Raw genomic sequence first — 21,346 nt, 5'->3', positions numbered from 1 at the left:
AACAGACAAACCCATTCAGAGAGAATGCTTTTGGGTTTAACTGCCTGAAGTTTTACATCTGGAGGGTATCAATGAGTTTTGTGTAGGAGCTATTAAAATGGCCGGCTTTAACACTTTAACCCTGTGCGACAATGTTTGTTGGCGCCCCCAGTAACAACAAGCATTGGCATAGCCAATAGATCTCGCCTTTGGGACCTTATAGGTATTTAGTTATGCAGCACAATATCCCGGGTGCAACAACATCAACTGTTGCATAGCTAAACACTTACAAGGTCCCAAAGGCGAGACCTATTGGCTATGCCAATGCTTGTTATTAATTGAAAACAAAACATCATATACAGGATAAACTTTCCCGGAAGCATTTGATAATGATCATCTAATTCTAGAAACAACTATAGAAGCAGTCTATTTTTGGGTATACATATACATCGTATTATCATTTAGTGTTTATAAGAAAACCTTTGGATCATTTTTACCCCCTCTAGCACCCGCCCTCTCAAGGTGCCATTTTGATTCCTAGTCTCCAAATGTCCAATGATAAATCTAATGAAAAAGAACATGAAACGTTCCCACATCCCTTAACTAAACTCCCCCTCCCTTCCACGTCTGGTTGTACACTTCACACATATCGCTCTTGCTTTCCCACATCTGCAGTGATTGACTGACTTGTGTTCCCGGGGTAAGTATCTAACTATTCCTGCAAATCCCCAGCTGGTCCACTCCCCGCCTGATCATTCTCAACATCCCCACTTTGTGGTGTACCACGGGATTCTTCACTTTGCAAATCTCTCAGCATTACCCTCCATGCTTGTAAATCATCCTCTAGCTACTCATCCCGCCTAGTTTGCTGCATTCGCACCATCTCAGCCGCATTCATTTATATCCTGCACCCATTGTGCCACCCAGGGTGGCCTGCGGTTCAACCACCATATGGCTATCTGACATTTTGCCAGTACCAACCCCAGAAGAATTAATCTTCTACTGAGCTTTTTGTTTTTAGGTCAGGGCAATAAGCCCAGCAGCACTACCAGGATCTCCCTCGTTGTTGTCCACCCCATTGCCTCCTGCAAAGCAGTCAGGACCTCCGTCCAATAAGTCTGTAATTCTGAACAGAACCATACCATATGTATAAAAAAAGCATACTCTTCCCCGCACTTGGGACACTGCCCCGACCAATCCGGGTAAATTCTATGTAGTATCTTGGGGGTGAGATAGGTCTGATGAACAAAATTAAATTGTATTAATTTGAAACGGGTGTTTGAGCTCACTTGTTTAACCCCTTCATGAATCTTAATCCAGTCTTTGTCCCTTATGGGGTCCTCTGTGAAGTGGTCCCACCTTGTCTGAATCGGGAGTGCCTGGACCCTCTTGTCTTCTCAGATTACCCGGTATAAGTACGACACCAGTTTTCGTCCCTTAGCCATAACTATCATTGTCTGCAAAACGCGAGAGGCCGGGGGCTCCTCCAAGAAACTGGGTCACAACTCCCTGGAGACCTGGGCTATTTTTCCATACTGTAGGAATTGGACCAGACCCAAATCAAAGGTTTCCGCTGCTTGCTCATGGGTGTTTATTGACATATAAGTCCCCCATGGTCAAACAGCCCCCCTCCTGCCAGCTACGCACCAACATGGATGCAGAGCTCTAACGAAAGGGACAAACCACCCATAAGGGCATGTCCGGGGCATAAGGAGCCCTCTGCAACACCCTCCGAATCACGAGTTCCCATATCTCCGCCACATGTCAAATGATGTACGGGCATGTTGGAGGTACACGTGTTCCCATCATGAACAGCTCTGGGAGTGTGCTTTCTGCAAAGGTCCCCGCCAGCAGATCCTTTTCCCAGTTACTATCATCCTCCATCCAATACACAGCGTGTTGTAGCTGTGAGGCCATATAATAATATTCCAAACAGGGAATCTCGAGTACCCCATTTTGCCAGGTTCTCTGAAGAGTGGTCAGGCTAACCCTCTCACAGTTGGGGCCCCATAATAAATCTATTAGAGAATTATCTAGCTTTTTAAAACATTGTTGAGGGATCCTAAAGAAAGAATGCTGCATCGCGTACAGGCACCTGGATAGGACAATCATTTTAATTATAGCAATTCTACCCGTAAGGGATAAGGGCGGCTCCTGCCAAAATTGCACCGATCCGCAAAGTTCCACAATTACTCTCCAAATGTTAAGCTCCAAGTACTGTTCAGCTTTCTCCGCTAACCTAACCCCCAGGTACCTAGGCACTCCCCCCACCCAGGGGAAACCCACCTCTGGTAGACCCTCTATCAGGGTTGAAGCAAAGCTCACCAATGGAAGCAGTTTTGATTTGCCAGAATTCATCTGCAACCCCGACACCTCTCCGAACTTTCTGAGAATGTCCAATAATACCGGTATCACTCGGACTGGTTGCTGTAGGTATACAAGTGTGTCGTCCGCATACTTGGACACCACGTGATTGACCTCTCCCAACGTAATCCCAAAGGCTGCTATTTCCCTTCTGAGGGTTACCACCAAGGGCTCCATCGCCATGGCGAAAAGGAGTGGTGATCACAGGCATCCCTGTCTGGTGCTTCGTTGTAATCCAAAGGCCCTTGAGACCAACTTTCCCAGCCTAATTCTAGCATAGGGTCCTGCGTACAGGAGCTGCACCCATTTGAGTAACTGCGGTCCCAAACTCATTGTTCAAAGTACCTCCCACAGATATGCCCATCCAACTGAATCAATGCTTGTTCTATATCCAGTAGCACCACCGCACACTCCTCCTGATGCAGGAAGGGGGAGTGCCACACATGCACCAGTCTCCTCAAGTTATGAGTTGTATTGCGTTTGGGGATGAATCCCGCCTGATCTTGGTGAATTATTTGTTGCATATAAGGCTGCAGTCAAGGGGGCGTGGCTAGCAGCCAACAGAGATGGTCGCTGCCTAAAGCGGCTCCTGACCTCCGCCCGCTAATCCTGCCTAATATCCGATGCACGAGTGGGCTTCCCCCTGACGTCCGGGGGGAGTTCCAACCGCGGACCCCAGTGCCTGCTTTGGGACCAGCGGCGCCCTGGTAGCTGCCGAAAAAACGGCTGAAAACCGGCAAAGGAACAAGCACCCAGAGGCGAGCAAAATGGCGCCTGCATCGTAGCCCTGCCTGCGCGGCCGGGGACGCCCGCAGATTGGGGACACGGAAGCGGTGAAGCTTCCCCCGGTTCGGTGAAGTTCGGCTCGACGAGGGTAAATCCTGACCCAGGGGCTCCGGGTCTGGCTCCCTGTTCCCGGTGAGTCTCTGTGCGGCCCCTCGCCGGAGCGGAAGACATACGGGACTCCCCGGCTTTTGGGCCTGAGCGGGGACCTGGCCCCTGGGGACGACAACCTCCGGTGACTGCAGCGAGACCATAGCGGACTGCGCCCTACTGTAGGCGGTGCTTGCCCTGCGTGCTGCATCGGGGAAGAAGCTGAGTGGGGACCGACTGGCGCGTGGCTTCCTGACGTGGCTGGGTGTCCTACCACCGGGACGCTTACCTACGCGACGCCCCGGCTTGGGGCCTACGGCAGACCCGGGCCCCGCAGGCTACCGGAGGTCTGCGGGAGCCTGGATACACCTCCTGTCGGGACCGGGGAGTCACCATTGGAACCCCGGCCCCCACCTCGGATTCCGGCTCTCTGTTTCGTCGGCCCTGATCGTCGCCGACGGCAGCTGGGGGTCTTTGTGGTGGCGGCAGGCCTGCCTCCCCCTCCAGTATATTGGTGAGAAGCGGGAGCTGCGGTGTAGCGGCGCCTTGAGGGGAACTGAGTGCTCAGGGGGACAATTGCATGCGGTGGAGCTCACTCGCCACCTGGACACTGTCACTTGCCTTGCTCGGACACTGCGGGCCTGAACTGTCGCGTGATCCCACTGACTGGTGCAGTTCTTGGGCCCCCCTTGGCGCTGAAGCTTGCTATCCCCTTGTGGGGCCGGGAGGGCGCCGTGGCTGCAGTGGGGCCTCGTGGGCGAGGGGGGGCCGCTTGAAGACCAGCGCACCTCTGCACTTGTGCCCCTCCACTGGCCCCGAACCCTGGACGCCTGCCTGGACTGTGTCGGCGGGTGATCGCTGAGCTGACCTGAGGGCGAGGAAGAGGAGATCACCCGTTGAGGTGCAGAGGGCCTGCGCTTGGTCCGTTGAGGTGCAGAGGGCCTGCGCTTGGTACCGTCGACGCGCCGAGCTGACCGGGCCCCGCGGGGGTGCGGATACGTACATGAGCCTAGAGACCTGGAGTAACCCTAGATAAATCAGGAGCGGAGCCCGGCCTGACCGTTGCCCTCCTGATAGTTTGCTGTGAGGAGCACCTGACACCGGCGGACCTCTTTGGGGCTCCAGACTAACCGCCCCAAAACAAGATGGGGAAGCCCAAGGGGGCGAAAGGAGATTGAGGCCCGGCCACGGACCCACCTGAAGTCGTTCTGCAGGCCCCAACGGACCTACAACAGATGCAGGACCGCATCCTGGAGGTTATAGCAGCCACAAAGGACATTGTGCAGGTGTCGACGGGGTTGGGGCTCCTACGAGCAGATCATGGGAAGCTGGCGGACAGGGTCAAATCTGCGGAAGATACTTTGAAGGATATGGTGCCGGCACACAAGACCATGGAGGGGCGACTCACGGAGGCTCTGGACCACATACAGACCCTGGAGAGACGGGCGGAGGATGCCGAAAACCGTAGTCGGAGGAACAACGTGCGCCTAGTGGGCCTTCCTGAGAAAAAAAGAGGGCTCGGACATGGTGGGTTACCTGAGCGACTGGCTGAAGACGGTAGTGGCCCCGGAGGGCCTTTCGCCCTTCTTCACACTGGAGCGGGCACACCGTGTTCCGGCCAAACCTCCAAAACCGGGCCTGCCACCTCGCCCTGTGGTCATCAAACTACTACACTACAAGGATAGGGACTGGCTTCTGCAAAGAGCTAGGGAGGTGGGCCCCTTCCAGGTGGACAATAGTAGAGTTACGCTATTCCCGGACTATACATTTGAGACTCAAAAGCTGCAGGCCTCTTTCCTTTCCATCAAGGAAGAACTGCGAACTGAAGGCATCCAATATTCACTCCTTTTTCCGGCCAGACTCCGAATAGTGGTGGACGAGAAGTCGCTATTCTTCCCCACGGCGGCAGAGGCATGGGCCTGGTGGGACACCTACAAAGCAGGCACAGACGGGGCCCGGTTCAGGGAGGAGGCCGAGCGGCAGAGACAACCGGTGAGGAAATCGCAGAGGCTCCGAGGGCGCAGGCGGAGATCTGGGAGACCTACAGAGTCTCAGACGGAAGATGGGAAGAGAGCGGTGCTGCAGGCAGTAATGGACGTTTCGGGCTCGGCGCTCGCCCAGTCGGGGAGGGCTTCGGGCTCGGAGGAGCAGGGAACCGGCTCAGAGACAGAATTGTCAGAGACTGGCAGCACGAGGGGACCAGAGGTCACGCCACAGACATCAGGGGAAATAATTGGATAATTGGGTGCTGAAAGTGGATTATGGTACCCTAACTGGATGGAGGGCTATTGGGGCTGCCACCATGGACACCTGAGCAGGCAGCTGTAAAACTGGATCATCGTGAGTTATACTGCATGTTGTGGGGCGGGGGGAATGGTAACTGTGACTAAAGTGCTTGAGCCTAGTTCACGCTCCGCAGGCCCCTTAAGGCCTCCGTAGTGCAGACTGCGGGATAGAGGGACTTATGAGCACGTTTGCTCGTACGCTGTTTGGATGGGAGCAGCTCTTTTTGGGTTAGGTCCTGTTCTGGGGGGGAAAGGGGCCTAGAGTTGTTGGGGTGACTCAAGGCGTTGTACAGGGAGGGGGGGATGGGGAAGTTTTGAGGGGGGGTGGGCACGGTGTCTCGCCTGACGCCAGGAGGCGATGCTTCAAAGAACTGAACCGAACACTGTGGGACAATGGCTAATGCGGGATCGTTAAAATGTGTGTCTTGGAATGTGAGGGGGCTGCACACTATGGCGAAGAGGCACAAGATTCATGCTTATCTGGTTCGAAGAGGGGTACACATAGCGTTTCTGCAGGAAACCCACCTGACAAAGAAAGAGGGAATTGCGCTACAGCGTGGATGGAGAGGGCACTTATTCAACACCACGTATTCTGCCTTTGCTAGGGGGGTATTAATATGGATAAGAGCGGGTACTCCTTTTCAAATATCCAGACACATAGTGGACCCAGAAGCGAGATTTGTGGCGGTTGAGGGCAAACTGAGAGGCCAACACATCGTACTCAGTAGCATATACGCACCCAACGTAGACCAGGCAAATTACTTTGCAAAGCTCTCCGGGGAACTAGCTAGTTATCTCACGGGTCCTGTATTGATGGGGGGGGACTTCAATTCCATAGCAGAAACGGTACAAGATAGATCATATTCACCACTGCATACATCCCCGATACATAGACTAGCGAGATGCAGGTCGGAATGGCAGGAAAAATGGGACCTGACAGACGCTTGGCGTACACAACACCCTGTGGAGCGAGACTACTCGTTTTACTCCAGCCTGCATGACCTCCATGCCCGCATTGACACTTTCCTGAGCTCCCAGTCAGTGCTTCCAGCAGTGGCCAGGACTGAGTACCTGGCGCGCACAATATCCGACCATAAACCGCTACTCCTGACACTGGACTGGATGAATGACATTTCGCGGATTCCGACGTGGCGGCTGCAGCCGGATACGCTGGACAACCCACCTTTTCGAGAAGAGTTGGAAGGGAGGAACACACAATACTTTGAAGAGAATGAGGGCTCCGCTACTACCAGAGCAGTGGAGTGGGACACCTTCAAGTCCGTAGTCAGAGGGCATTGCATAGGGAAGTATGAGGGAGTGCGCAGGACCCTGCTGGACGTGTTAGAAAAGGCTGAGCGCACGCTGAGAGAGGCCGAACTAGAGCGCCCTACCCGGCCCGAGTTTCAGGAGAGGGTTAGCGAGGCGAGGGAGACGGTAGCAGTGGAGGTGGAGTGCCTCCGCAGTTTTGATTATAGAACGTACCTGACGAAATCGCACGCGGAGGGGGATAAAACTGGAACGCTCCTGGCATGGTTAGCGAACCCCACTAGGAGCAGCCACCCGATCTTGGCCCTGAAGGGGGAAGGGGGCCGCACCTATAGCACGCAACCTGATATCTTAGACTGCTTTCGATCATATTATGAAGAATTATATAAGAGTATGCTGGGGGACCAGGGAGAAGCGATAGCCGCTTTCTTAAGTGAATTACAGTTACCGCGGATCAAACAGGACCAGGCGGACGCCCTAGGGGGCCAAATAGAGCTGGCGGAAATAAGGGGGGCAGTGAAGAGGATGGCACGAAATAAAACTCCGGGCATGGACGGACTACCCATTGAATTTTATGGACGGTATCTAGAACAATTGGCCCCAAAGCTCCAAATAATATACAGTGAGGCTAAGAGTAGAGGCCGACTCCCCAATCGATGTGTGAAGCCATAATGATCCCACTCCTGAAGCCACGTAGGGAGAGTACGGACCCGGCGTCCTACCGACCACTATCCATGTTAACGACAGATTATAAGATTCGGAGCACAGTGCTAGCCTCTAGATTGTTAACTCACATGCAAGAACTGGTCCATAAGGATCAATCCGGGTTTATACCTACCCGTAATACGACACACAACATCCGAAGACTGCTTAGACTGATGAACGATCCACCTCCGGAGGCAGAGACTCCCCTCGTTTTGGCTGTTGATATAGAGAAGGCCTTTGATAGCCTAGAATGGGAGTATTTATTTAGAGTGATGCAGAGTTTTGGCCTGGGGGACGGATACATAACCTGGACGAAGGTATTATACGCATCAGCGAGAGCAAGAGTGAGGGTTGGCACTCTAGTCTCCCACCAGTATGAGGTGAAGCGGGGTACCAGACAGGGTTGTGCATTCTCGCCCCTGCTATTTGCTCTAGCGGTGGAACCCCTTGCAGCAATGGCAAGGCGGGGTGTCTATTATAAAGGACTGGAATTCCGAGGGGCGCGGCACTTCATCTCATTATACGCAGATGACATTCTCCTCTACTTGGAGGATGCCGAATGTGCTGTGGAGGGTGCAGAGAGACTGCTGGCGCGCTTTGGCGCCTTGTCAGGCCTGAATGTGAACTGGGCTAAAACCTGTCTCTTCCCCCTACGGAAAGAGGAGGAGCAGCCCCCTGCCCGCCCACTACTTAGATGGGAACCTGACTGCCTGACCTACCTGGGAGTACACATATACCACGAGACAGCGAACATGCTAGATGGCAATGTGGGACGGTGTATCCGCGCTCTGCAGAGCAGCATGACCTTTTGGGCAACCCTGCCTCTGTCGGTGGCTGGTCGGATATCTCTTTTAAAAATGGTAGCCTTACCGCGCTTGCTGTATTACTTCAGGACTCTTCCCATTTGGGTGCCTGGAGCCGTTTTTCGGTGGTTGAGATCGGTGATTACATCGTTCATATGGGGAAATGGCAGACGCAGAATTGCGTTGGCAACGCTGACTCGCCCTAAAGACGACAGAGGCCTAGCGGTCCCAGATTTCGAACTCTATTACTTGGCCGCCCAACTGCAAACCTTTACGCAAGAAATTGCGAGAGCTTACCGCGGGCCGGACCAGGAGAGGGACGACGGCACCCCGTCATGTATTGGCTTACATCTCCCTGCAACAAAAGTTGGTGCTCAGGGACTTATCCCAAGAAGAACGGACGTTCCGACTGTGTTGGAACCGCTCGCAAAAACGAGCGGAAGTCAAGCACCCATATGCGCCCGAAATAACACTGGGCATGGTGACAGCACTCCTGCACGGTGGAGACTGGTCGAGACTGCAGCTGTGGGAGGAAGGTGGGTTGCAGATGGTGGGGGATCTGTATGACGATGGCATGATGATCCCATACCAGACACTGCAGGAGCGCTACGATCTCCCGAGGGGGGATTACCTTCTGCACGCGGCTGTAGTACCAGTGTCCTTTACATCGGACAGCCCCTACTGCTTGTACTTCTTTGGGCTAAAAGGATTGCCAATTCCTCCTTCTGTGACAGCGTGTGGGATCCTGAGCACTTATCAATGATCAGCCCAGCCTGGACATGCTTCATTGCTCTACTTAAATCACTTTTCCAAGTGGGTAGCTTGTGTAATCCTGAGCACTGTCTACTGTGCACTTTCTACTGTGACAACTTGTGTGATCTTAAGCATTTTTCCCTGCTCTTCGCCAGTCTTCCTCACACTGCCTGAACGCAGCACAGGTGTGGAGGTTCTCGGTAAAGTCTTTGTTTCTTGTGGAATGACAGTTTTCATTTTCGTTTTGCTCTATCGTCAAGCACTATTGTGTTTTAATTTTTTCCACAACCTTGATTTCATGCCGGCATGGACATCATCTATGGGACAGTTGGAGCGTGTCTTTTCTCTTGCCAACCTTCGGTGACACGCACACCACATCGCTTGTACATATCATTGGGGTCAAGTGTGTTGTAGTTTATTACACGCACACGTTATTGTATAATGCTTTCTTTATCCAGCTATTTAACATAATACCTGCTTGTAAGTAATTATACATTGTTTAGGGATCCCATCTATATCTTGAGTTTGGGAAGAACCTACAATGCTCCATTCAGCGTCCTATGACACATTTTAATGTAGTTTGCATACCTCTTATATGTTTGCGTTGCTGGTTTATTTGTTTGTCATTGCACATTTTCTGGCCTTTTGTGTTTTATTGAATTTTTGCATGCTAGGTTGGCATTGTTACTGCTGAGCCTATGCATCATTAGTACATACACGTGGGTTTGTAAACATGTTTGATTTTCATGTGTTTTCGTTGTTTTAGCAGGGTCAGTCCCTTTTACATGTTCCTCTTTTACTCTTACAAGAGGGGTGGTTCAAAGGTTGTGTCCCTTTCCACAGTTGATGGCCTCGGAGCCTCCACGTCGGGATCACAGCTCTGGGCCCTCAAGTGGTCAAAGACATAAACATGGAGGAATGATCTGATATATATCTTGAAGGTACACTATCTCTTCGACCCTGGACATCAGGGACTCTGAGATTAGAAACTGGTCCAGTCTGCTACATGTGTTCGTTGCGGGTGTGCGACAGGAGAAGGTCCGAGTAACTGGATGTCTCCTCCTTCATGCATCCGTTAACCCACTTCCCTCATAACATTCATCAACGCATCAGTCATACGTGGTTAAGTATTACTCGGGGGGGGGGGGGGGGGGGGGGGGGTTCGGGTCCAGTGTCCCATCTAATACACAGTTAACGTCACCCAGCATTATAATATCTCTCCCTGGATACAAGGTTGCTACGGTCATCACCTCATAAACAGAACTATGGGAGTCAGCGTTAGGATCATACACATTAATTAAGCATAATTCCTTGCTGTTTAGTCTACCGTATAAAATCACATATCATCGCTCTGGGTCCAGTACATGATGGATATGTTGGAATGGAGTCCCCGGGGCCACCAATATAAGTACACCTCGCGCGAACCCTGAAAATGATGTAACATACAGCTGCCCTCTCCATCTGTGACGAATGCATTTTTATGTATCTCCCCACCTGTTTGTTTCTTGCAGGCCGATAATAGCAATCTTATAGCGTCACAAATAGGAGTATACCCTTCCACGCTTATCCGGCTGTTCCATGCCACGCACATTCCAGGTAAGAAATTTTCTCACAGGAGGAGCCATATGGGCAAGTGGCCAGTATTAATTTTACTTTCCCATCCCAGCTTTTTAGTGTGAAAGCGAGCAACTTGCAAAGATCCGCAACCAGTACGTGGATCCCCCAAACATCCCTTTAAACCATACCAAACAAAACCAGACAAACAGATCAATATGTCTCCCCAAAACCCTTCCACTCCCCCTGGGCAGTGAAACAGGTCCATTCCTCCCAGCATTGCAGAGAGCAAACAATCCTATCCCCCGCCCTATAGCACCCCTCCAAATTCTTCAACAGTGTAGCAGTGCCCAGTATTGATGTTCGCATTTGATCTACATAAGTTAAATCTTCCCCAAGTAAGCATAAGTCAAAAACCTCTAAACAGTTCCATTGCAAGAGACTGGACCCTTGCCAGGACAGGGCCTCCAGATCCCCAGCCAGTCCCCAGCTGCTACTGACGGGTGTGTCCCCCCTAGGCATGGAATATGCAAACATTATCATCCCCCACGAAATACCAAAAGATAAAAGGAAGAGAAAAAGATACAAGCAAACATCTGTGATAAATATTTGTCCACTCATCGGCTCTTCTACACAGCCCTTGGATCTCAGGATATATTAGTGTCCGGTATAACCTCCGAAGAGGTCAAGTCAGAGTCTGACATCCCCTCCACCACCTGCAAAGTTCCATATTCACATACTCAAACTCTTCCAGTTTCACTCGTGTCCTTTTGTTAGTCTTTTCCGGGTAATCGACGCCGCCTCATTGCTGAATCCATTGGTCCCATAGCGATCTGTGACTTTCTTCTGGTTTCACTGTCTTCCGTGGTATCCCTCCAATCCGGGGCGTCCTCCGCCGATCCGAAGAACAGCGATGTACCTTTGTATTCCCATCAGACCCTGGCGGGGTAAAGGAGGCTATATTTCAATCCAGCCTCTCTCATGCCTGTCTTTATCGCCAGAGAAGTGCGTAGTTGATCCTGCACTTGTTGTGAATAATCAGGGAAATGGCAATATTGTGTCCCTCATATTGTAAACCGGTCTTGGCGCATGTGGACTGTAGAATCAAATCTCGATCTCGGTAATTGAAGAACCGGGCTATAATTGCTCTAGGTGGAGCCCCCGGATGTGGGGGAGGGACCAGGGCCCTCCCAATGTTAAAAAACGTTGAAGTTTTCCCTGTTACAGGCACTTCCGTCATCCAGTTCTCCAAGAACAGCTCCATCGAGGGTCCCATAGCTCGCGCCGGCAAACCCACGAAACGTAGATTGTTCCTCCTGGTCCTCGACATGTTCATCCAATCTGATTGTCTTCTTCTGAAGCTCCACAACTGTTTTCCGCAGGGACTTGACCTCGGTCTGAAGCACATCCACGTTTTGCTCTGTTGTAGTGACCCCTTCAGAGACCTTGCATAGGTCACATCAGAGGATATTGACATCAATCGCGACTGCGTCTATCCTGGTCACCATTTTGTCTCTGGTAGTCCGAACGGCCATAAGGATATCACTCAGAGAGGGGTCTTGTTCTTCCTCTAGCGCTCCTGCACCACTGTCTTCTCCTTGCACGCTACATTGATTGGGCCTCTGGGGCATGGGTTGCGCATAGTTTGAAATTTTATTGGACTGTGCTACGGTGCCTCTGTCCTTACCCATAGAGAATAGAAGTAAGCTAGGACTCCAACACCACCTGTGCGGGGGTCCACCCCGGACCTACGGTCACAATATTCTCCGGCTCTGGCAACCCACTATCTCTGGTGTCTTGCATATTTCTTACCTCCTTCAGGAGTCCCCACCTTCCCTTATGGTTAGGCTTCATTCATCCGTGTACCTCACCGGTCTAGCCCACCCTTTCCAGCATAAAACTCAGTAGCCAGCATTAGGATACATTTTACTGAGATCCAAGGAGCACCTATGGGGGCCTCCTATTTCCGTAGCTATCCCCTCTGTCTCTACCTGTTCTTGTTAGGATCCACCATCCATCGGTCAAAAATCCATGCGTGCCTCTATTCGCCTTTACCTTCCCTCTCCGGGGAGTCTTTCTAATTTCCAGGCCCCTACTCGGCCTTATATTTATAAGATGCAGGATATCAGGAGCAGATGCTGTATACAGTGCGGTCATACACACATTGAAATATAAAGGCCCCCGGTAGGAAATATGTGGGCCTTACGGCATCCCAATTTCCACTTTACAACGTGACTCTTGGGGGGCCTTTATTTACGAATTGTGGCCCAGGAATGTCTCTGGGATTATACTCCCAGTCATACAGGGCTGCTTAGCCTGCGGGGGCATCTCCCGAATATCAGCACCAATGCTGGCAAAGGCCCCGCCTCGCGCTTTAGGCAATATGCTACACCTCCTTCAACTCCCAGATCCCCCCATCCTCCTCACACCGCCCCCCCGGGAGTCCCCAGGACCGGTATCTTCTTCCTCGTGACGCCTCTCAGGTCATCAGGACTCCATTGCAGGACATAGTCAGCACCCGCCCTCCAGTCTACAGTGCCAGAGCTCCAGAGGGACTCAAGATGGCGGTCCCGTCTCGTTTCTTCGTGCACCATACGCCGCTGCTATTTCTTCCCAAATATACATTTTGGGAAAATAGGCACTCCCGAACAGGCCAGGATGTTCGGTGGGGTCAGCGCCAGGCTGGCACCGCAGGATACTAACGGATGCTGCCGCACCGGGACGGAGCTCCGAAAAATGTTTCCTAGTTGGCCATCTTGGCGGCCACTCCCTCCGAATAAAATGCTATGTTGCTGTGTGTATGTATGTGTGCTCAATGCAGCCTGGCTCAAATCCATAGCTAAGTGGAGTTTGGGTGGGGGTGGCCTGTTGTTAGAGGTAACTGCTGGGAACAGACATGATTTAGCCATGCTGCTTCTGAAAGTTTCTTGTAGCATTCCTTATGCAGTTTAACTTTTGGTTTTACAATATCCTTTTAGTTTTTCCGTCTACAGGTCCTTTACCCTGCGTAATACCGGAAAAACAACTCCCACTTACCTTACCAAACGGCATCCACCAGGCACCCAAGATTGACGGGCAGACAGTCCAAGAGGAATGCAGAGATGCAACTCCTAATTTATACAGTATCTATTTTATCTCTGAAATCATTACAACTGTGTTGTTTATGTTTGCTTATTTTACTCCTACAGATCTTTTAACTGTGTTTGCTGTCTTTCTAAGCCCGGTACAACAGAGCATAAATAATGTTTGTAAGTTGGGTCTCTCTGGGGGCAGACAGACTTTTGCATAATTAATATACTGCCCTGTACTAGTCTAGTACCACTCATTATCATGCATGCATTTTCTATTCCTCCCATAACAGATTTATGATGGTCAGCTGCCAAAATGAGTGTTGTCCATGTGTAGTGTTTGTCTTTGTCAAACCTTTCCTTCAAATCCCCCTTCCAAACCATTCATCAAACCCCTAACCCTCTTCCCCCAGGCTGTGTGATTTATTGAGGTGTAACTTAACAATTAACACCATTAATTGATCACACACTTTGCGGGGTGGATGTGGTGAAAGCAACACCAACTCAGTGCAGGGTGATGAAGATCTTATTCTTAAGCTCATATAGCCCACACATGCATTATACATCATATTATTCACCCCAGCACAGTGTAGGATAATTTTTTTCAGAGGAACATCTCATTGCCAGCATCATCATTCAGGCACTGTATTAATTTGAGTCTAAGGTAAAGCCTGTCCACTTTGTACAGTTCATAGTTGCTCAACATTGTTCTGATTAATTCGATTTTTCATTGCTTATCAAACTCTCTTCTTGTACCTGAGACTGAGTCTGTTCTAGTAAGCTAGTCTCTGGTGTCTGTCATCAAGCTTGCATACAACAATGGCATTAACCTCGTTTTTTTATTTCAATTTGTTAACTTCTCTTTCCATGAATAGTCCCCACTCTCAGAGTCCTTATCCTTCATACCAGTTAGTCTAGGAGGGAATGGGACCTCGCTTCAGTTCTGATGATTTTGCCTTCAGTATCAAAAGAAACACTAGCAATGCATGCTGCTACTGCTACCACCACCACCATGATGGCACCTTGGGAAACCATGGGGCCTTCGCTTCATCTAATCAGTTAAGAGAAGTGAACTGTGGTTGAGTGATCATTATTGTTAAACGGCAATCATTCCACACAATGGTAATTCCCCCCCCCCACCCTACTGTGTCCTTAGGGGTTAATAACAATATGTAGTAGCAGAGTAGATTCCAGAGACTAGGATTAGAGAGTAGTAAGACAAGGTACTACATCACTATTTCATTTACACTATCAGCAGATGTTTCAAACTGGCTGTGGCATAGGCAGAAGTGCTATGGGAAACAATAACCCCACCAAAAAAGTTTTAAATCATTCATCATCATAAAATGTAAAAGTATGAAAAGTTTATTCCATGAACAAATCTAAACCAAAATAAACCCTTAACCCCAACGAATGTCCTAGGAGTGTCCAAGAACTGAGCTAGGGTCGGGGTCCCGTGTGTCCCCCATTTTTGCGCTATGTCCCGCTTTGCCAGCATCATACCAATGACCACCCAACGTTTCCCATGCAGTGTCAGGTCGGTCGGGCCCCACACATTCAACAGGCAAACTCTAGGGTCAGGTGTGAACGAGGTTTGTAAAGTCTGGCCGACCGTGCGTGCTACCCGCCTCCAGTAGTCCCGTATATTGGGGCAAGCCCACAAGGTATGGAACAGAGTACCTTCCTCCCCACAATTTCTCAGGCAATACGGGTGTTCTGCCCTGTGGATTCTGTGTAGTGTCGTGCGGGTGTAGTAAACCCTGTGCAATATTTTGAATTGTACCAATCTAAATCTTGTAGATATACCAGCTTCTCTGGGTGATGCCATCGCTGCATTCCAGTTCGTCTCATCCAGGTCCCCTATCTCATCCTCCCATGTTTCTTTCAGCTTCAGCAATGGGTCGGGTAAAGTGTTTAACAATTTACGGTAGGTGAGGGAGGTAGCACTAGCCTCCATATAGTCCGTAAGTAGTCGGTCCTCTAACGGAGCAGACTTCGGGAGTTTCGTACCTGGCTCTATCACTGACATGAGTGCGTGCCTAATTTGCACATATCTGTACGTTTCAGTCACTCCCAGATCGTATTGCTCCCTCAGGGTCGCGAAGGAGACCACCCCGTCCCTCGTCCACAGATCGCCTACCGTGGAGATTCCGATGTTGTCCCACTGGTCAAATCCTTTGCTGCGGCGCAGATTACCCAGGACCTTGGCATCCCATAACGGTGTGAGTTTGGTAATCACTCCCTCCCAGGCTAGTCTCTTTTGAGCTTTATGCCATAGAGTCACTGTGTGTTTGGTTGGGCCTCTTAATTTCGCCACCATTCCCTTATTGTAAAGTGGGGCCAATAAGGTGTTCGTGCCCAGCTGACGCCTATCCGCCAAGTACGCCGGGTCATCCTGTGAGCCATGGATCCGTTGGTTGATCACCTTAAGGTGGGCTGCCCAATAGTACAGTTCAAGGTTCGGGAGTGCTATCCCCCCACTGTACCAGTCTCTAATCAATTTCAACTGTGCGACCCTGGCCGGCTTGTCTCCCCACAGTAGACCTGACAACTGTGCTGACACTTGATGGAAGAATGACAGTGGGACCATCTCCGGCGTGTTTTCTAATACATAGAGGAAGCGAGGCAGTGCCATCATTTTGAAAAGCGCCGACCTGCCTAGTAGAGTTAATGGGAGGGTCTTCCAGTGGCGCACGTCCGCTTTTAACCTGTCCAGCAGTGGCTTAAGGTTCAGGTCTAGAAAGGTTGCATGTTCCCGCGTGATTTGAATCCCCAAGTACCTAAAGGAGACGGTTTCTACCAACAACGGGCAGTCAGGACTTAGGGTCGGTGGAGTGCCGTGTATCATGTAGAGTACTGATTTCGACCAATTAAGTTTGTACCCTGAGGCCGTGCCATGTCTCTCACACAAGGCCAACAGGACCGGGATACCCTTCATGAGGTCCGTGAGGTAAATTAACATGTCGTCGGCATACAGGGATACTCTATCCTCCCAGTCGCCTCCCCACTGTATGCCCTTCAGCAGCTGAGTGGTTCTGATGACCGTGGCCAGGGGTTCCAGCACTAAGGCGAATAGCAGCGGTGAGAGTGGGCACCCCTGTCTCGTACCTCTCGCTAATGGAAGCTCTTTCGAGATGTGGCCATTGGCCGTCACTCGTGCTACGGGGTTGGTGTACAATAGTCTGATCCATGATATGAATTTCGCGCCGAAGCCCATGTGCTCCAGAACTGCAAAAAGATAGCGCCATTCCACGAGGTCAAACGCCATTTTGGCATCCAGTGACAGAACCGCAGCTGGTTCCGACAATAGCGGAGCGCGTGCTATTACCCCGTGCAGCCGTCTAAGATTCATCGCCGTACTCCGGTGCGGCATAAATCCCGACTGATCAGGATGTATTAGGTGCACCAGATGAGGCAACAATCTACTGGCCAATAGTTTCGCCAAAATTTAACTTTCGGCGTTGAGGAGAGAGATTGGGCGGTATGACCCGCATTCTTCAGGGGGTTTGCCGGGCTTAGGTATCGCTATTATAGTTGCCGTGCGCTGGTCGGGTGGCAATTGTCCCTGCTCCAGGCAGTCTTTATACATGTGGAGTAAGGGCGTAGACAGCGTCTCCGACATCGTCTTGTACCATTCAATGGGTATCCCATTGGGGCCTACCGCTTTTCCCGGGTGCAATGCTGCGATAGCTATTTGTATTTCATCGGCTGTCAGGCCCGAGTCCAGCTCATCCTGCTCGTCCTGGGACAAAGTGCGGGTAGGTACCCCGATGAGAGAACCCTCCGCCATTTCCCGTGTGACCTCGAAGTCAGGGGAATACACTGAGGGAAAATGGTCCGCCAGGAGTTCCACTATTCGTGACGGTTGGGTCTGTCTCACCCCTTCAGGGTCTTTCAAATTCAGTATGGCCCTCTGCCCTCCCCGTTTCTTTTCTAACCAGGCTAGGAGTGTACCCGCCTTATCGCCAACATCATATATCCTGTTTGTCGTTGCTGCCATAGTGTCTACCACCCTGCGGCGTACATGGTCAGCATGACGCTGCTGACACAGCCGGAGCGCGTGTTGCGTGGCTTCGGTCGGGTCCCTCTCATGGTCTTTTGTGGCCCTGTCAAGTTGTTCTTCGAGGTCTAACAGTTCTTGTTTCTGCGTGCGCTTATGTCTTGTGATAACGGAAATGGCCTGCCCGCGAAGAACCGTCTTGTAGGCCTCCCACAAAGTCGTGGGGGAGTCCACCGACCCTACATTTTCGGCGAGGTAGGACCTCGAGCCTTTTTTTAATGCTTTGGCTACAACTGGCTCCCTAAGGTAACCCGGGTTGATAGGGTAGATGCGTCTGCTGGTCCGTTCTGAGTTGGAAAGAGTCAGTGTCAGCGGGGAGTGATCTGAGACACCTCGTGGTCTGATTTGCACTTCGGCGATAGTGAGGCGACCACCCCCCAGTGTCAGGAGGTAGTCGATCCTCGACAGGCTGCCTTGGACCGCCGAATAGTATGTGTATTGTCGGCCGTCCGGGTGAGACTGTCTCCATATGTCCACTAATCCCTGTGCTTCCAGGAAGTCATGCAGTCGGGAGGGCCCCGGTGTTTGTGTGCGCACCGGGAAGCGGTCAAGTGAGTTGTGTGCCACCGCATTAAAGTCACCCCCTATGATGAGGTCCCCCTCTGGTAGATCTAGCAAGAATTTTCCCAGCTCTGGGAGAGCGATGGTGTGCAGTGCTGGCGGGATATACACCGAGACCACGTTTAGGGGCCTCCCTTCCCATTGCCCATGTGTCGCTGCGAAGCGCCCCTGCGTGTCAACTTTAGTGGATTGGGTTATGAATCTCGACGAGCGGTGCATTAGTATCCCCGTACCACGGGACCCCTTAGTAAACTCCGAGTGAACAATCATACTGTATCCTTTCCTATCTAGGGCCCGTGTCGCTGTGCCTGTTAGGTGCGTTTCCTGTAATAGGACCAGGGCGGGATTCAATCTCTTTATGCTCTGTAGTACTAAACCTCGCTTTATTTTGTCTCCCAGACCCCTCACATTCCAGGACATGAGGCTCATTGGATTTGCCTGCCCCATATTAGAGTCCCCCCCACCGCGTTTGTTCGAGTGGATCGTGTCATGGTGTCTATGGTTGCAAGGATCAAGGCATCGTGTGAAGTGAGTATGAGTACTCTGCCATGTTACCGCTACATTGCGCGCGCGTGCCATATGGTTCCGTTCCTGACCCATAAAACAGACTAAAAACCCCAAACGTTTCCTACCCCCAACTCCCCTCCTCCCTGCCCCCCTGCTAAACGGACTTAGAACTGCCCGCCCCCCCAACTCAGCAGAGTGCCTGATCCCAACCCAAAACATAGTACTTGCTCGCTGGGGTGAAGGACTCTCCGGAGTCGGCGGCCCCCCTCCTTGGCCGCGGAGGCCCTCAGTCCAGTGTCCAAGGCGGCACTGCCGGTCAGCGTTACATTTAGTTCAAGCAGACATTATCAGGGGATCACTTGTTCTCCGTCATCGCCCACCTCCGGAATATCTTTCAGAGGGGAGTGGGTTTCGGCGTCGTCGCCGGTTGATTGTGAGCCCGGACGGGACCCATTAGTGCGGTGTTTGTTCGGTCTGTTGGAGCGACGAGGGAGGCCCGCCGACCTCCAACCCTCCAACCAATCCTGCGCCATCTCTGGGTTATCGAAAAACCACGTTTTATTATCAGCCACAATCCGAAACTTGGCCGGAAAAAGCATTGAGTAAGGGATCTCCCTGGCTCTAAGTTCTTTCTTTACTTCAAAGAATGTTCTCCTTCTCCGTGAGACCTCCGCTGTGTAGTCCGGAAAAAAGGCTAGCGTAGAATTCTGAATCCTAATAGGGGGTGAGGTCCTTGCAGCCTGCAGGATTGCATCCCTGTCCCTGAAGTTAAAGAGTCGAGCTATGATCGGCCTAGGGTTAGCGCCCGTTTTCTGGCGCCCTCCAGGGACTCTGTGCGCCCTTTCCACTGTGAAAAAATCAGGGAGTCCCTTAGGCTGTAGGTTTTGTTTGATTAGGTTCTCCACATACAGGTCCATCGCTCTCGTGTCCTCCGATTCCGGCACACCTATTATACGGATGTTATTCCACCTCGAGCGCCCTTCCTGGTCGTCCAGCTTGTCACGCAGTTCCTTGTTTTCCTTCGAGATTCTTTCCATACTGATCTGTAGTTCTGACACATCTTCCACTAACGATTTGGTCACGATTTCCATCGTGTTCACTTTCTCCGTCATCTTATGGAAGTCTGCCCGTATTAGCGTTATTTCGGCTGAGATCGACCCCATCGTGGCCTGCACTTGTGTGAGGGCCCGCATGACATCATCCAGGGTTGCCTTCTTGCCTCCCACCGCCTCCGCGGTCTTGCCCGTCTGTGTCCTTGCGTCTGGCGGGGAGTTAACGGGTTTCTCGTATGCGTACCGTTCGAGGCGGGATTGCGCTGCTCCGTTTTTCGGCCCCTTGCCGGCCATCTTGGCAGGGATTCTCGCCAAAGGTGACGTTGACCGATCACAATGTTCACTGGTCACTATTACTGTCGTCCTTCTCTTTTTCAAGGCACCGCCGGGACAGTCCCTTGCTTCTTATCGCCCCCAGATAGCCACGGGGCCACAGTCCTCAGATAGCAGTCGTGGCACCTGGTGGTCCGGTGTGATCCCTTTACTACTCTCCTCCGGTAAATGATGGTAGTGGTGGTGGTGGCTAGCACACGGCCTCGCTATGCCTCATCCGGATCTGCAGCTGCAGGCGTCGCGTGTGGCTAGTGCCGTGATTGTGCCAGTGGGTGACTGGTCGCCGCTGCGGGGCGTCATAGAGTCTGTCTCAGGACACGTGTCCGCTGCGCCCCACCAATGTCGTGCTTGCAGCCCTGTCACTGTGGAGCCTCCCGCCTCACACCCCCTTAGCAGCCGCAGGGCCCTACTTGTGGGACACCCCCGCGCCGCACGGCCACCTGCTGCTGCATGTGCCCCATTGCCTGCCTTACTGCCTCGCCGCCGGCCTCGCTGCCGCCTGGTCGCTCCCCATTGGTTTTCGCCATTTGTTTTGCCCTACATTTGTGCTTGTATTTTTTGTGCCGTGTGATCGTTTCTCTTGCTGTTTTCGCCATTGTTTTGCCCTCCATTTGTGCCTGTATTTTTTGTGCCGTGACATCGTTTTCCTTCCTGTTTTTGCCATTTATGTTGCCATCCATTTGTGCCTGTTTCATTTAATGTAATCTCTGTACCGTGTTTCAGTTTCCTTCCTGTTTGCCCGCCTACCTCGCCGCCCTCCGCTCTCCCTCCCCGCTTCCCGCTTCCCGCCACCGCCATTTGCCCTGCCCCTTTTCTCTTCTGTTCCCTCCCCGCTCCCGCCTCCCAGCTGCTCCGCCCACCCGCGCACTTCGCCTTAAATGGCGACCGTGCGAACGCGCAGCGGTCACGCGCAGCGGTCACGCGCAGCGGGCGCGCCGATTGTGCGCCGAAGGCGCGCCAAAGGTAAGCCCGTCTGCGCCCGTCCGCGACCGGACCGCGCCCAGCGCCAGGACCCCTGGCCCACGAAGACCCCGACCTACCCGCCTGACGTACTCCGCCGCCGCCCTCATCGCACTCAACACCGGCCGACTCCCAGATTGCCACCAAGCCACACCACGACGCACCCACGGACCTTTCAGCTGCCACGCCTGCAAATTCACCTGCATCCGGACCTGCCTCGCAC

The sequence above is a fragment of the Lissotriton vulgaris genome, chromosome 3_1, assembly GCF_964263255.1.
Source record: "Lissotriton vulgaris chromosome 3_1, aLisVul1.2, whole genome shotgun sequence".
Classification (NCBI taxonomy): Eukaryota; Metazoa; Chordata; class Amphibia; order Caudata; family Salamandridae; genus Lissotriton; species Lissotriton vulgaris.
This window is presented reverse-complemented; position numbering follows the sequence as displayed.